At 35.5% G+C, this 14,958-nt stretch overlaps 1 protein-coding gene and 1 pseudogene across 1 annotated transcript in view; one reads left to right on the top strand and one right to left on the bottom strand.

Moving 5' to 3' along the window:
• Positions 1-14,958, top strand: part of EYS (eyes shut homolog) — a 1,607,944-nt gene that overhangs the window by 1,427,888 nt on the left and 165,098 nt on the right. The window lies entirely within an intron of this gene.
• Positions 9,896-10,739, bottom strand: LOC123821398 (annotated as a pseudogene).

The raw sequence follows: 14,958 nt of genomic DNA, 5'->3' as shown, positions 1-14,958 counted from the left end.
GTTCTACATGGTCTACCAATGGCCAAATTTCCAGTAGTGCTTTGTGTCAAATCTTCCTACTCACTATGGGTATTTGACAGTTCCTAAAACAAGGCAAGGTCATGGCAACCTCAGAACCATATTACTTGCTCTTCCCTATGTCTGCAATAGGCTTCACAGTTTTCCACATAGGAGGATACTTTTCTTTGTCAAATTTGAGTTCAAAAATCCCTTTCTTAATGAAACTCTTAAACAGCCCATCTAACATCTGTCCCCACACAACTACAACCATCCTTCTCTTCTTTCATGGTATATATTTCCTCTGTGGTACCCTTCACAGACTGCATTACCATTATCTCTCTTTTTCATGTGAAGTGTGTACCACTTCTTATAGACTACTGGCTTCATGGGGATGGAACCTTTCTTGTTTTATTCAGAATTTATTCTTAGCACTTAACGTAGGCTTGGAATGTTTTCAATGAATATCTATCAGCACTCAATGAATATTTGTTGACTAAGTAAATGAATTAATTATGTTAGTTGGTGGTTGTGATAGATTTGATTTCCCACATTGGCACATTACCTTGGCAATTAGCCAGAGTTCCAGACCACATCACTAGATGTACAACCATTTAGAATAAAAACATTTCTCAAGGTTTGTCCTTGACATGAATCGAAACAAGCAAGAGAATAAGTGTAGGTCAATTCAAAGTCTTTGCTAATTGAAAATCAACCTAAAGTTTATGTGTCTCAGTGGGTTGCACTGACTTCTGTGTAAAGGTTAGCGTTATCATACATTAAAAAAAAATCATGTCTCCATTAGTCATAATTAGATTTTATGGTAAATGTAAGTTGAATATGATGACTTTTAACTGACTTTGGTTTTTCCCTTTATTAATAGTAAGACTTTCAGATAATTTGCATGACAGTGGTACTCCAGAGTTGCTAGTTGTTTTTTTATGAGATCATCACTACTTATAGATATGCCCTATTGTTTTACATGAAAAGAAAATCCTTTATAGCACAGAGAAGGAAGATTAACTGTTTAGACTATGCCTTGAGAAAGCATGCAGTATCATGAGAACATAATATTAAAGTATGCACACAAGATTTTTCTTTAAATTTTAGACTTTTGGCATAAAATGGTCCAATATATAGTTTCTAATAAGTAATTTTAATTCATTGAACCTTGAGAAATAGCTTTGCACATAGCATGCACTTTTCATTTTGTCAGCAAACATTTATTGAATTCCTATTATTTTGTAAAAGAAAAATAGTGTTGATCCTCATTATTCATGGATTCTATATTTGCAAATTCATCAACTCAATAAAATTTACTTGTAACCCCAAAATCAATATGGTGACATTTTTTTAGTCATTCACCCACATGCGCAGAGTAGTGAGAAATATATCACCTGAAACGCACACTCAGCTGAAAGCCAGACAAGATGACAGTCTGCCTTTTTACTCAGCTCTCGTAATATAAACAAGTGGGGTTTTTTGTGGTCTATGTAATACTATATTTTTTTAACATTTGTTTGCTTTTTGTTCATAATTTTACTGTTTAACATGGCCCACAAGCATAATGCTGACTTGCTGTCTAGTATTTCTAAGTGCAGGAAGATCATGTATTAGATAAGTTTTGCTCAAACATGAATTACAGTGCTTTTGGCCTTGAATTCAGTGTTAATGGAACAACAATATGATACATCCTTAAAAACGAAGGGGAAATTCACCAATCTGTATATGCGGCTTCTCCAGGAAGTGCTAAAGTAACATCTATAGTATGTAATGCTTAAAAAAAGACACAAAATTGACTAAATTTGTAGATTCATGAGATGATAGCCAATAAAAAGAAGTACAGTGAAGAGTACTGTTATAAGGATGAAAGCCAAAAACTTTAGTCACATTATCTAGGGTCAGGATAGTGCTGGCTGATTTGCATGACTCAAAAGGTGATATGCATGAAAAATATTAAACATGCCAACAAGATAGGTTTTGCAAAAGGCTGTGAAACAATTTTTTAAACATCCACTAAGTATCACACAAATAAAAGTTTATGGAAGAACTTTTTTCTTCCATAAAGAATAAAAGCAGGTTTTTCAACACTGATGAGACTGGTTCATTTTATAAGGACATTGATAAACAATCTATATAATGCAAATGGTGTTTTGGCTGATGAAAATGTTGTGAGCAGAGGCTCATGAGAACCTAACCTGTATTTTCCCCAGGAGCAAGAGTTCAGTACTTGCTAATTTAGTGTTCTTAGAAACTTTATAGAACATAAGTACCAGAAATAACAAGAATCAACTACATGCCTCTTACCTACAAGATGTCACGGTCTAGTGGAGGAGAGGTGTATCAGCAGACAATTAGATAAATGGCATATGTTAAGCCCACTATATATATAAAATGAGTAAATAAAAAAGTGATGAAAGAAATGTATATAAGATATGAGCAATAGGAGATACTAACCAAGTCTGAGAACTGAATGAAGGATATCTTCCTAAAGGAAGGGCCACTGAACTGAATATTTAGAGATAAAAAAAAATGTTACCTGAAAACAACAGTTGCACAAAAGTATGGGAGGAAGATAATCTAGAAAGTTTGAAGAATTCCAAAGCAATCAGTGTGGCTAGAACATAGGATACTTGTAGGAGATTGATAAGATTTTAGATGAGCAGGGAACCATGAGCCTGACTAATGACTTTAAATTGTATGCTAATGATAATGGGGGAGTAATGAAATATCTAGAACCAAGACATTTTTCTGCTTTTATTTTTATTCTTAACAGAACCATGTCTGGTTTTAAAAGTTCATATTAATGAGTCCTTTATTTTCTTTTTTTTAAGATTTTATTTATTTATTTTCAGAGAGAAGGAAGGGAGAGAAAGAAGGAGAGGAAATATTGATATGTGAAAGAGAAACATCAATTGGTTGCCTCTTGCACAGCCCCAGGGACCAGGCATGTGCCTTGACTAGAAATTGAACCATCTCAGTTCCCAGTTTACTGGTGCTCAATACACTGAGCCACACCAGCCAAGGCGAGTCCTTTATTTTCTCTGTCAATTAGACATATCTGTATGCTATCTATACTAGGAATATAATTTAAAATACTTTATTTTAATATATTTTTGAAAATTCCAAGTTACTGTAGGTAGTACATTGTTCTCATTGGATAGTTCTGAAAACACAGAACTAATGAGAGTGCAGGGGTGACAGATATGCCACACAAAGTGGAAGAACAAAAAATATGCATATATGTGTGAATATGTATGTATGTATATACATACACATACATAAAGAATTATGGAACATGCATATGTGTATAAATATGTGTCTATGTATATATGTATATATATGAAGAATTACAGAAGGCTACTTAAATGTCCAAGTACGGAAAAAGTGCCTCTTTAGAACTTAAATCTAGCCCCTTGAATATTATACACTGTTGTCTCTATTTGAAACCAAGTTAGTGAGCACTCTTGATTAAAGCTGGATTCAAATTAGTCTTTTAAATGTAATTCAGGAGACAAGGAAAAGGGACAGATGGAAGAAGAAAAGGAGGGAAGGAGGGACAATGGAAGAGAGAGAGTAAGAGAGAGAGAGAGACAAAAAGAGACAGACAGACAGAGATGAGCACCTTGTGAGGAGCTAGCTACTTGTCATTGGTGTCACTGCATGCTACCAAAAGCAAGTGTCAGCTGACATTGTAAAGAGCTACCAGATGGAGGAAAAGGCACTTGTCATACATTTCCAAGAGACAAAGAAATGGAGAAGTATGTCCTCCGCCAGTGCACAAAATGCAAAGATAAGTGCACATGCTATGAGGAAGCTATTGAGATTGAGAATTCATCTTTTGGGAGAAGAGGGAAGAAAAAGGCATATCCATCTTCACACAATGGCAGCAACTACAAAGGAATGACAGAGCACAAGTGTTCTATGCAGCCAAGTATGATTAATAATGAAAGGAGAAGACTGGAAGCTCTAAACCAATATAAAAGCAAGACCTTTTGCATTTTCTTTTCATCTTTGGCCTGTGCATAAGTATTTAACATTGTTTTAATCAAATGCTTGATGTATTTTTTTGCATCATTTAATTCAATGCATTTTCACTCATAAGTCATTAGTACTGTATTTAATACTTCAATTTAATAAAACCTCAGGAGAATGCAATGTGAGCAAAGAAAGCACTTTCAAGTGAACATTCTACATAAGACTCATTACTGAAAACCTTGCTACATTGGCCTAAATAACCAATAACATATGTCACGACCTTCAGTATGAAACAGCTCTGTTTTCTCTACAATAATTTAATACAAAAGAACCATTTAATCAATCTCACAAAACAGAAGGGCTTAACACACAACACACTCAAGGATAGCTTTCTGTCAGAGGGCATTTTTCCTGATTAATTGCTTATTATGCTATTATGACAATACTGCTGCTTGCTATATTAACTTTTAACATCTTTACCACTGACTCTGCTAGCATCCAGGAAAGAGTTGATTGCAATAATAAGAAAAGGCAAGAGATTAGAGCTTTGAATCACATCAGGCAAACTGTAAAAAGCATTATCCAGAATTCACTGACTGATCAAAAATGTATATGTACAACCCTACTAGTAAGTAAATTACAGATCCTTTATTTTAACCTATAAAAATTATTTGGTCTATAAGATTATCACTTCACCTTCAAACAATTCAACAGAAATAAAACAATATATAACTTAGTAGTAGTAATTATTTGCCACCTTTAAAGAGTAATATACAGTAATTTTCTATTTTTTATAAAATAGCTAACATCTATTGAGCATTTTTAGTGCTTTTTAAGCCCTGGCTGGTGTGACTCAGTGGATTGAGTGTGGGCTTGAGAACCAAAGGGTCGCCAGTTAAATTCCTAGTCAGTGTACATGCCTGGGTTGCAGGCCAAGTCCCCAGTAGGGGGCATGCAAAAGGCAACAACACACTGATGTTTCTCTCCCTCCCTTCCCCTCTCTCTAAAAATAAATTTTAAGAAAAACTATTTATTACCTCCATTATTAGATAAAAAACTCAAATGCAAAAAGCTTAAATATTTTTGCCAAGATCATATAAGGTAAAAAATTTGGGAATTGAGATTTAAACCCATTTAATTCTATCAGCAAGGTCTTGGCTGCTACAATAGATTAATTTTTTCTATCATGATATTTTGTTCAGACTCAACATACTTTTCTTAAAAATTATGCTGCAGAGCACCATATCCTCACTGTACAAAATAAGGATTTCCTTGTATTTCCTAAAATAAATATAAATCATGAATTTATTTTTTTCTCTTTTTTTAATTGTTGTTCAAGTACAGTTGTCTCCATTATGCTTAATGACTTTAATAAAATATTACCGTTAGGGCACACTTGGTATTTCATCACAAACATTTTTGTCTAGAATTCTTGAAGATCTGTTGTTTTACAGTTTTTAAACAGATATTTCATTGTGGTGGAAAATAGAAGATTTCCTTCTAACTCTCTCATGAAGCCAAAAAGAATGGTAATGATAAAACTAGACTACATTGAGGATTTTACTCAAAACTCTTTATTCCATTTAATCTATTTTACTATATTTTCTGTTACTAAGGTGCTGTTACTTGTATAAAGCAGTTCATGTTACTTGATTTTCCCATTCAAAATATTAGTTCAGAAAAATACAGTAGGTATTTTGATGGAATTGAACTAATATTCAATTCAGGCAAAAGAGTCAAACCATTGTGGTGCATAGACACAGCCTGAGATCCAAGCATTTCTTACTATGGATATCTAATTTTGTCTAAATTTTTTCATGCAATTTAACTTTTCTTAATTTATTGACTAGAAATTTTTGCTTAACCCAGTAAATATATTTATTTGTAATGTACAATAATTAATGTATTTGCATGTGTTTGGGGGTATAGGTAGTGAGAAGATAGGGATGGTTTATTACTCTGGATCTTTTGCCATTAACCTCCCTAAACTTTTCATCTTTACCTAAAACTTTCTAGCTACATGGCCAGATCATACCGTGTCATTAAGTAATTCTATCAAAACAATGATTTGCTTTCATGTAACCAAAAATATGAGTCATTAACAATATATTTTTTACTAAGGTGATCACACTTTTCACATGTAAATGTTGCTCTTTTCACATCTTTATAAATTAACTAGCAAACTAAAGCATGTCATTCACTAACACAGTTTATAAAATGTACTAAAAGTCTCTGTGTTCAGTACACATTGAAGCAAGAATTCTTATTTTTATCTCTCGCTGTGGATGTAAGAACACATAGAAAGCCCATTTTTGCCATGTTTGGGTAAGAACAAGATGCATTGTCTTACAATTTGCTGTAAATTATACCTTTTGAATTAGGCAGAATTACTTTGGCTGTGAGGGACAGAAACCCAGCACAAACAAACCTAAAGCAGAAAAGGAGTCATTGTGTTTGAGAGTCCACTTCTCTGAGCAGAGTTAAGTCCTGGCTCTGTCTTTTACTCTGCTTTTCTCTCTGGCTTTATTCTGCAGCTTTTTATGCAGGCAGGTGGAAAAGAAGGCTGTTGGTATTCTAGCTAGATGGTCTTCACAACATATAGTCTGGAGCAAAGAAGAAGCCTCTCTTCCTGTATCCATATATCAAATGTTAGGGAAACTTCCTATTGAAATATTGTAAGGGCCAGGTAGATCTGACTGGCTAGCTTGGGTTGATACCCACATAAGGAACGAGAACTAGACAGGTGAAACAACATATGTGGTTTATTCATAAAGAAGAGTGATTTGGTTGGGCTAGTATCTGGAGACAATGAATGTTGCAGAGAAATAAGAATAATACCCCCTGAGAATTAGCAGGGAGGAGCACCCTTCCAAAATAAGAATAGTACAAGCTTGAACCACTTATCAAAAAAAAGCAACTTCCTTTAATTCACATTTATAATGTACAGGTTCATAGATGCATGTGAATATATATCTTCACAGATCTCTTCATATTTCCACACAGAATCAAGTTGGACAAGATATCCTCTGATTCTAACCTATTCATGTAAATTACTCATTTGTCGTTTTTGTCCATGATAAATATCAAACCAATCAGCACTATGATTGAATGATTAAGTCTCAATGGGATGTACAGGCAAGACCATTAGTAGTTTACCTAGAGAAATTAATTCTGAGTTTGATTTCATTTCCCTAGAAACTATTTTTATTTGGAGATCATTTTTATACTCATTGTCACTAGTTATGGGAAATTATGATGTTATTTTCAAAAACAATACTTGTAAAACAGGTCCCCTTAAAAACTTCATTTTTAAAACTCTTAAACCTAGGAAAAATTAATGTAGTCTTACGCTTCCTTTTGCCAAAACTGAATGGTGAAACATTTTCCCAGCCTTGCTAATATTGTCATCTTTTCCAAAGGGTATTTTTTGTCTTGCCTAAACCACTAAAAAAATTAATGGGGAGTGGTCAGGATTTTTGTTTGTCTTCTTCATGCCTATGAAAATTTGATCTCACAAATTTGATATTCCTCTTAATCTCAGTTCCCTTAAAGTGTCATACTGAAGGAATAATTCTAGAGATGTTGAGTTTGAAAGGGACTTTGAAATATTTTATTTCTGAGCTGAGTCAAAAATAGGCATGTTTGTTAAAAAAAAAATCCCTTCACAAAGAAGCTTGTCTGGGAAAAGCATTCTTCAAAACTGTAGACATTTCTATCAGAAAGCCTCTGTTTCAATTCATGGAGCTTATTGTTCTGGTCTCAGAGCTCAGTCCCCACAGCTTGAATTTCTTTTCAAATATGTTTAATGACTTTTAAGAATGTGTTTCTTGCTAAGTCTTGTGAGCTTCTGGTGTCAATGTTTGCCTTTTGATTTCTGTTATTTAGTTCGCTTTTGTACTCCCGACCCTTGATAAAACAAGGGCCAAAACTGTCTAGCTCTTTGTAAAATGTGTGCTTGTCCACCGGAGGACTCCTGGGCACATGTGTGAGCCTTAGACACTGGGCTTTTCCTTAATGACTTTGCTTGCTGAGTTTGTCAAATATTTTTATATATCCAACTCATCTGCTCTGACATTTGGACAATACAAATGTGTTCATTCACATGGGGTATAGGTTAGACCAAATAAATCATAGCTGGCACCTTGAAGAGAAATTAAGGTAAATAAAGTCAGTAATTTATGTTGCAATCACCTATAGATCACTTACATTTTCTCTTATAACCAAGAAAATTAAACCACATTTGAACATCTCTATCACATTTAAGCTATCTTGGAATATGCATTTAGGGAAAATATAATTGTATAGAAAATCACATGGGTTTACCCACAGAGAGTGTGATGGCCTGAATGGTTGACCAAGTTGACCAATGTTGTCTTCAAATGTTAAAACATTTTGGCCCAATCTGTAATTTAATGAAAACTCTCCAACACCCCTGTTTCTTAATACTGGAAGACATTTCTGTTTCAGTGTAGTACTAACAATTCTAAAATCCTATAAAGACCAGTTATTTTAACTGTCTTTCATGGACGTGACAGATTCCATTCCCAGACTTGCAATTACACTGTGGTCGGGTCCATATCACCACTACTAGACAAGTAGTTCTCAGTATGTGGACTTATTGTGCGAATCAGTTAGGCTGCTTCATTTTTCCAGTTTCCTGGTTCTTTTCTACTTCAAAGTCTCATCTTCAGCCTTGCCTAAGACAATCAATTGATTTAGAAATCTAAAAGAATATAATTGATTTGTAAAACAGATTGCCTCATTATGCTGTAGTGAGAAATATAGCTCCAATTAGATATTAATTTTATCAGATGGCCAATACAGAGACACAATGGAAACCTCTTTACAGAAGGTAGTGTGCTGAATATGGGAACTTTTTTTTTTATTCCACATATACAATGGTACCTATTCAATTTATTAAAAATTGTAATAAACATAATAATCAAACTAGTGCTCCAAACTTATGCTGTTCACAGGGAAGACACTACAAGAGAAGACAATAGAGACTGGCTTGCAATAAGAAGTACAAATTCCTTCTATAGAGATGGAGAAATAAAAGGACAAATCTAGTTGTCTAAAAGACAATTCACTGTACACATTTTATTTACAGTTTTGTACACTGTCTTAATGTGAATGGGATTGCTTTTCTATTTAAGCCATTTTTTAACCAAAGCAAAATAACCTAAGTAATACAAAGTGTTAAAATACAGCAAAGAGATACAAAAAGAGATGTACTAATTCTAATTAGGAATGTAATTATGATGTTACATTTTCATAATCCACAATTATGTTTAGGAAATCACACAAACATAGATCACTGATTTGAATGAAATGCATAAATTTGTAGCAAAGCTTTGTAGTTATAAAAAAACAAAAAATTACCAAAGAATGCCCAAAATTAATGTTTATTCCACCTTTGTGTCATATTCCTGGGTCCTTTACCAATGTTACATGAACAAAGCAACAAATGAAACAAAGCAAACAAATGAAAAAGTGAAATCAGAATCACTAATGTTATCAAGTAGGGAACCAAATAAATTAAAATCTAGCAGCCATCAGCAAGAGTACAGCAAAGACAATGCTGCAAAAAAAAAAAAAAGACAAAGAAAGAAACAAAATTGCTAGAAAACTATATGCATCATACTCTTTCAAACCAGCAAAATATGCTCCTGCATACAATGGAACATAAACAGAATTCTTTTCCTGTAAGGTATAGAGAAATGTTAAGGTCTTTTTGAACTTTGTGGATGGGTAAAGTGTTTGTAATGATAATTTTCCTAAGCTATACACAGTAGGCCAGAAACACATTTTTGGATTCTGGGGACATGTGTACTGTTAATTCTTTGATTGGGTAAGTGCATATTCTAGCCAAAGTTTAAAAAAAAAAATGAACACAGAAGTACAAGACAAAGGTGAATGAGACTTCTCATATCTTTGCAATGTTTAGATGGAAATCAAATTTAAATGCAGTCCACTCTGCTTTTGAAGAGGCTTTGGTTCAACTCCCAAATCTCGATTGCTTGACGCAGTCTCCTATGAGAATACTCAGAAGGTGTCTTCTTAAACAACAAACCTATTTTTAGTGGTGGAGCCACTCTTAGTACCTGTGTCTGCATGAGACTGATAACAAATCGTCATCTTTGGAGGAAGTCCTAACCTTTCCTTGTATACCCTCCCTATATATGTAACAGCATCTCTGTTTTCACATTCAGTAGTCCATATTGCTATCTTATCACCTTTAGCTCTAACATTAACAACAGCTCCACATACATCATCACTGTAGTCATCAAAAGATTCTCCAGTAAGGCACAGCAGTGTCTCTAGTAAAAGCGATCGAGGTCACTTGATCTCTGCTGTTTGCTTAACGTAATTAGCCATCGTCCTCCTCGTTTGTTTTTCTCATCTTCCCACATAGGCTTAATACCATCCTTAAAAAGTGAGTAGTCACAGCCAGGCATTAAATTACTAGACAACTGGATATGGTTGTACAGAGCCCAAAAGTCTTCAACAGTATCAAACTCAGAGATCAGCCGAAGGTTAGCTTGCCAAGTTTTGCTTTTATCATTTTTAAAAAAACAGAGTGCCCATCTGTTCTGTAAAGGATGTTTAATATAGTGTTCTGGATTAGCAACCTCCTGGTTAGATTCTGTTTTCTCTTCTTCTGTAGGCGGGGGATTAGGAGTAGGGGCGGTTTCGGTTCCCCAGTCGCCATCTTGGATCGATCTCTGAATATGGGAACTTTTAAAAAGGAAATAAAATGGCATTGAGGTTATGCAATCCAGACTGAGAACTTGTCTTATTCCCTCTGCTTCCAACCTGTTCTGAAAACTGATGCCATTTACAGCCCCCTGTTTAAGGGCTTTAGTTCCCACGTGACCTCCGAAAGAGCCAGAACACTGATAACTCTTGCTCCACAAGATAAGGAATTAAGCTGCAGTCCCAAGCACATAAAATAGTGGCATTGCCAGTTTTCAGGCCTATGAACAGTAGTCTCTCGGGCTCTAGGCTCCCAGTAGCTCCTTCACACAGCATCAGGAATAAAGCCTAAGAATCTGCACAGTGCTTGAGTCCCAGGATTGTGTATCTTTCTAGACAATCCAGCCCATGTTGTCTAGTCATCAGGTTCAGGATTATACCTCTATCCTTCCCCTTTTTATTCCTTTTGATTGGTTCCTGAATCAAGTGAGAGTTTCAAGGAGAAAAAGAATGCACTCTCATATTGTGATAATTCAGTGAAGATGTAATAAGGGAGCTATTTACAAAGATATAACCAAGGTGAAGGGAAACCATAAAGAATATGCAGAATCCAGAGATAGTAAGAACACATATGTTACTACCCTAAATCCAAAGGGTGGCAGGGATGATGTAATTGTCTGGATTCAGAAGAGCTGAAAGTGAAAAGAGGTAAGCTTCCATTGAGGGATATATAGCCAGTTTAACATAATCCAGCAAGAAAGGAGCCAGGAAACAATCCTCTAACTTCATTTCTCCCTTCATTTTGATCTCTATGTGGGATCGCAGGAGCAAGAAAGCCTGATTGATTATTTCAGATACTCTCTACCTATCCTGATGGAGAAAGATGGATTGGAATAGGGGAGGAAAATATAAAATATCCAGCATAGTTCTCCAATCACCCATCAAAATATGCTGGTCTCTATTTCCATTTGTTTTGTTGCCTACCCTAAGGCAGAAATCTGGGAATTATACCAAGTATTTTGTTTTATGAAGAAAGGATGATAAGAAATTTCAGTCCTGACAGTACTTGATGCACTTCAGATAATAGCACCCTTGACATTGCTAAGTGCTACACTAGCCCCATTCCTGTCCCCTGGAGGGTTAGGATTTAACGTGTTTGTTTTCTCCCTTCTTGAGGATATGAACTATTTCTGATGCACCTTTGTACTCCTTACAGTTGTCTGGTATATAGTCATTTCTCAAAAATGTTTGCTAAACCTAAGTATTCCATTAAAATGCCACCCTTTACTAACACACTAGCATTGGCTGTATTTTCTGTCTCATGGGAAGTGCCTGGAGTAGCACAAATCTGATCCATTTCAAGTGTTCCTTTTTCAGTATTTCTTCCAGATCCTCAGAAGTTTTAGTTGTCCATTATCATTATATTATCGTTTTCCTCCATTTAACATATTCTCATGACATGTTACAGTATCCCAGTTTGCAGCTTATTTTCCACTGATTTCATTTTAGATTGCTTCCTGGTGACATGTAGGAAGACCCCTAAATCTCATCAGCAACATGTCTTCAAATTACACTTTAGTGTAGGTTACCTTGGGGAATGTTTCTTATAGGTTCCTAATAGCATCAAAAGCTTGTTGGGTGGTGGGTTGTGGGGTGCAGTTAGTATCAAATTAAAGAAACTGAGCCCAAAGGTACCACATGGCATTATGCCTGGAATATAAAAAGTTCTTAGTCCAATGGATAAATGAAAGAACAAAAGAACGCAAAGGTGAATGAATGAACAGATTATTGACAATGATCTAAGGATTATCTATCACAGGTTATGCCTAGATATTGACTGCTTAACAGAACTAATGGTAAACTTGATGTTATAAGAAAGACTCAGCTTCCATTTCTGGGGAAAACCACATTCAAAAGGGTAGAACACTATATATAAAGGCTAGAGGGAAATACCAGCAATGATGATGCAGAGATATAATCAGTATCAGGCTAGCAGAAATTCCTGTGCATCTGACAGAAAATAGCAACATGGAATTCTGAGACAAGTGAGTTTATAATTACATGTCAACTGCTCTGTGTTTATGCCAGGGATACCTATCAACCAGTAGTCAGGGCCAGGTATGTGAACAGACTCCTGTCCCAGAAGGGGTCTGGGTTTAATGTCAAAGGGTTGTAATGAATAATGCAGAACTCTAGTCTTGGAGGGCTAGCCAGATTCCTAGCTTACACAAGGTTGGAGACAAAAATAAGACAGAAGAACAATTATTAGAATGCACATCCAGATTAAAGGACATTTCCTCTGGCTTTATAGACTGTTAGAGTTTGACAGTCAGAAAAGAGGGGCAAGTTGGTCCAGTTAGAGGGAAGAACATGAATAGAGTTGCCTACATTCCAAATCCTGGTTGCATTGCCATAAAGAAGGTAATTAATGTCTCAATTAACTCTTTCATTCCTCATCTGTATAATAGGAATCATAAAAAATACCTGCATCTCAGGATTTTCATTAGCATTACATGTAAAAAGTTTAACAAAGTATCTGGCAAGAGCAAGTGTATTATTTTATAAGGGATGCCATAACAAAATACCATATATTGGGTGGTTTAAACAAGTAACAATTTTTTTCTCATAGTTTAAGAGACTAGAAGTTCAAGATCCAAGTGTCTGCAGGTTTTCCTAAGGCCTCTCTCCTTGGCTTGCAGATGGCTGCCTTCCATTACGACTTCACTGTGGTCTTTCCTTTATGCACATGAATCCCTGGTACATAAATCATTTTCTGTGTGTCCAAATTTTCTCCTTTTAAAAGGACACTGGTCAGGTTGGATTAGGACCCACTCCCTCCATTTTAACTTAGTTACCTTTTCAAAATCCCTACTTCCCAATACAATCATGTTCTGAGGTACTAGGTGTTAAAGTTTCAACATATAAATTTGGGGGGAACATAATTCAGTCCATAACAACAGGCACCCAATAAATGTGAATGCTCTCTACAAAGTCATGGAGGCCAGAAAACACAAGGTGAGGACAGTTCTATCCATTCATTAATTGATTCATTTGTTCTGCAAATGTTGAGAACATGCTATATTCTAGGCTCTACCCTAAACACAGGAAGTACAGCAATGCACAGGCAGTAAGTTCCTGCTTTAGGCAGCTCCCATTCCAGGTGAGGAGTTAGGAAGTAAAGTCACACAAACTACTGAAAAATTATTTCTGTTGCACATGTAGTAGAATATGAAGTATAAATATGAAAATAACACTAGTTTTAGAGCTTGGATTTTATTAATCAGATGATAGAGGAAATATATTTTTTCAGTAAAGATGGGGTGTGAAGCTATGCTCCTGGAAGAGCCCAGGGAAAGGCAGATAGATGGTTACTGAAATGATTATCTTAATATGATTCCATCATATGAGATAATCATTTCATATGATGGTATATCATATGAAATGATGGTATGCCATGTCTCTCAAGCATTCATATAGAGTATTCCATCTTTATTCTAGAATCATCTGAGAATCAGAACTAGGAAAGCAAAGCAGCAGGGGGCACAGAGAAGAACATCAAGTATTATGAGATAAAAAGAACAAGATTAAAAAATCCACTGAAGGCAGGGAGCCAAGAGAAGATGTAGAGAATGATTATTGGGTTTTGAGCCTAGTAAGCAGAATGCTAGAATAATTCCAGAAAGAAGAGGGAGGAAGAAGAGTTCAGTTTGGGCCTTTTCTCCTGAAGAGTCAGGTGACCGTCCAAATGGGGCTATTGCAAATAGTTGCAAATGTTAATAATGGAGAGGGCAAACATATAGATTTGAGGTCAACTATGTAGAGCTTAAGGTTCAACCGTGTCATTGATGAAAGGAAGCAAGGAATGAGAAGAAAGCAAAATGAGAAGAAATTTTTAGAAAAACTACATTGGCCACTGTAGGAAGGGATCAAGTCAAGTTGTAGAGTGATTAAAAAGAAATAGAAAAGGAAGAGAGGCCTTCTGAGGTAGGTGCTCTCAACTGAATGTCTCTCCCCAAAAAAACTTCAAATGTTGAAACCCTGGTCCCCAATATGATGGTTTCTTTCAAGTGGGGCCTTTGGAAGGTGAGTAGGCCATGAGGGCAGAATTATCATGAATGAGATTAGTGATCTCATAAGAACAAACACTAGAGAGATTATCTGTGTCTTCCCTCAATAAAGATAGAGAAAGAAGGTGGCCACCTGCAAACCAGGCAGTGAGTCTCCACCAGGCACTGAATCTGCAAGCACCTTGATCTTGACTCTGCCATGCCCTAAAATTAGGAAAAT

Source organism: Phyllostomus hastatus, unplaced genomic scaffold, assembly GCF_019186645.2.
Source record: "Phyllostomus hastatus isolate PE091 unplaced genomic scaffold, TTU_PhHast_1.1 phas_contig_40, whole genome shotgun sequence".
Lineage (NCBI taxonomy): Eukaryota > Metazoa > Chordata > Mammalia > Chiroptera > Phyllostomidae > Phyllostomus > Phyllostomus hastatus.
The sequence above is the reverse complement of the archived record's forward strand: the minus strand, read 5'-3'. Positions and strand labels throughout refer to the sequence as shown.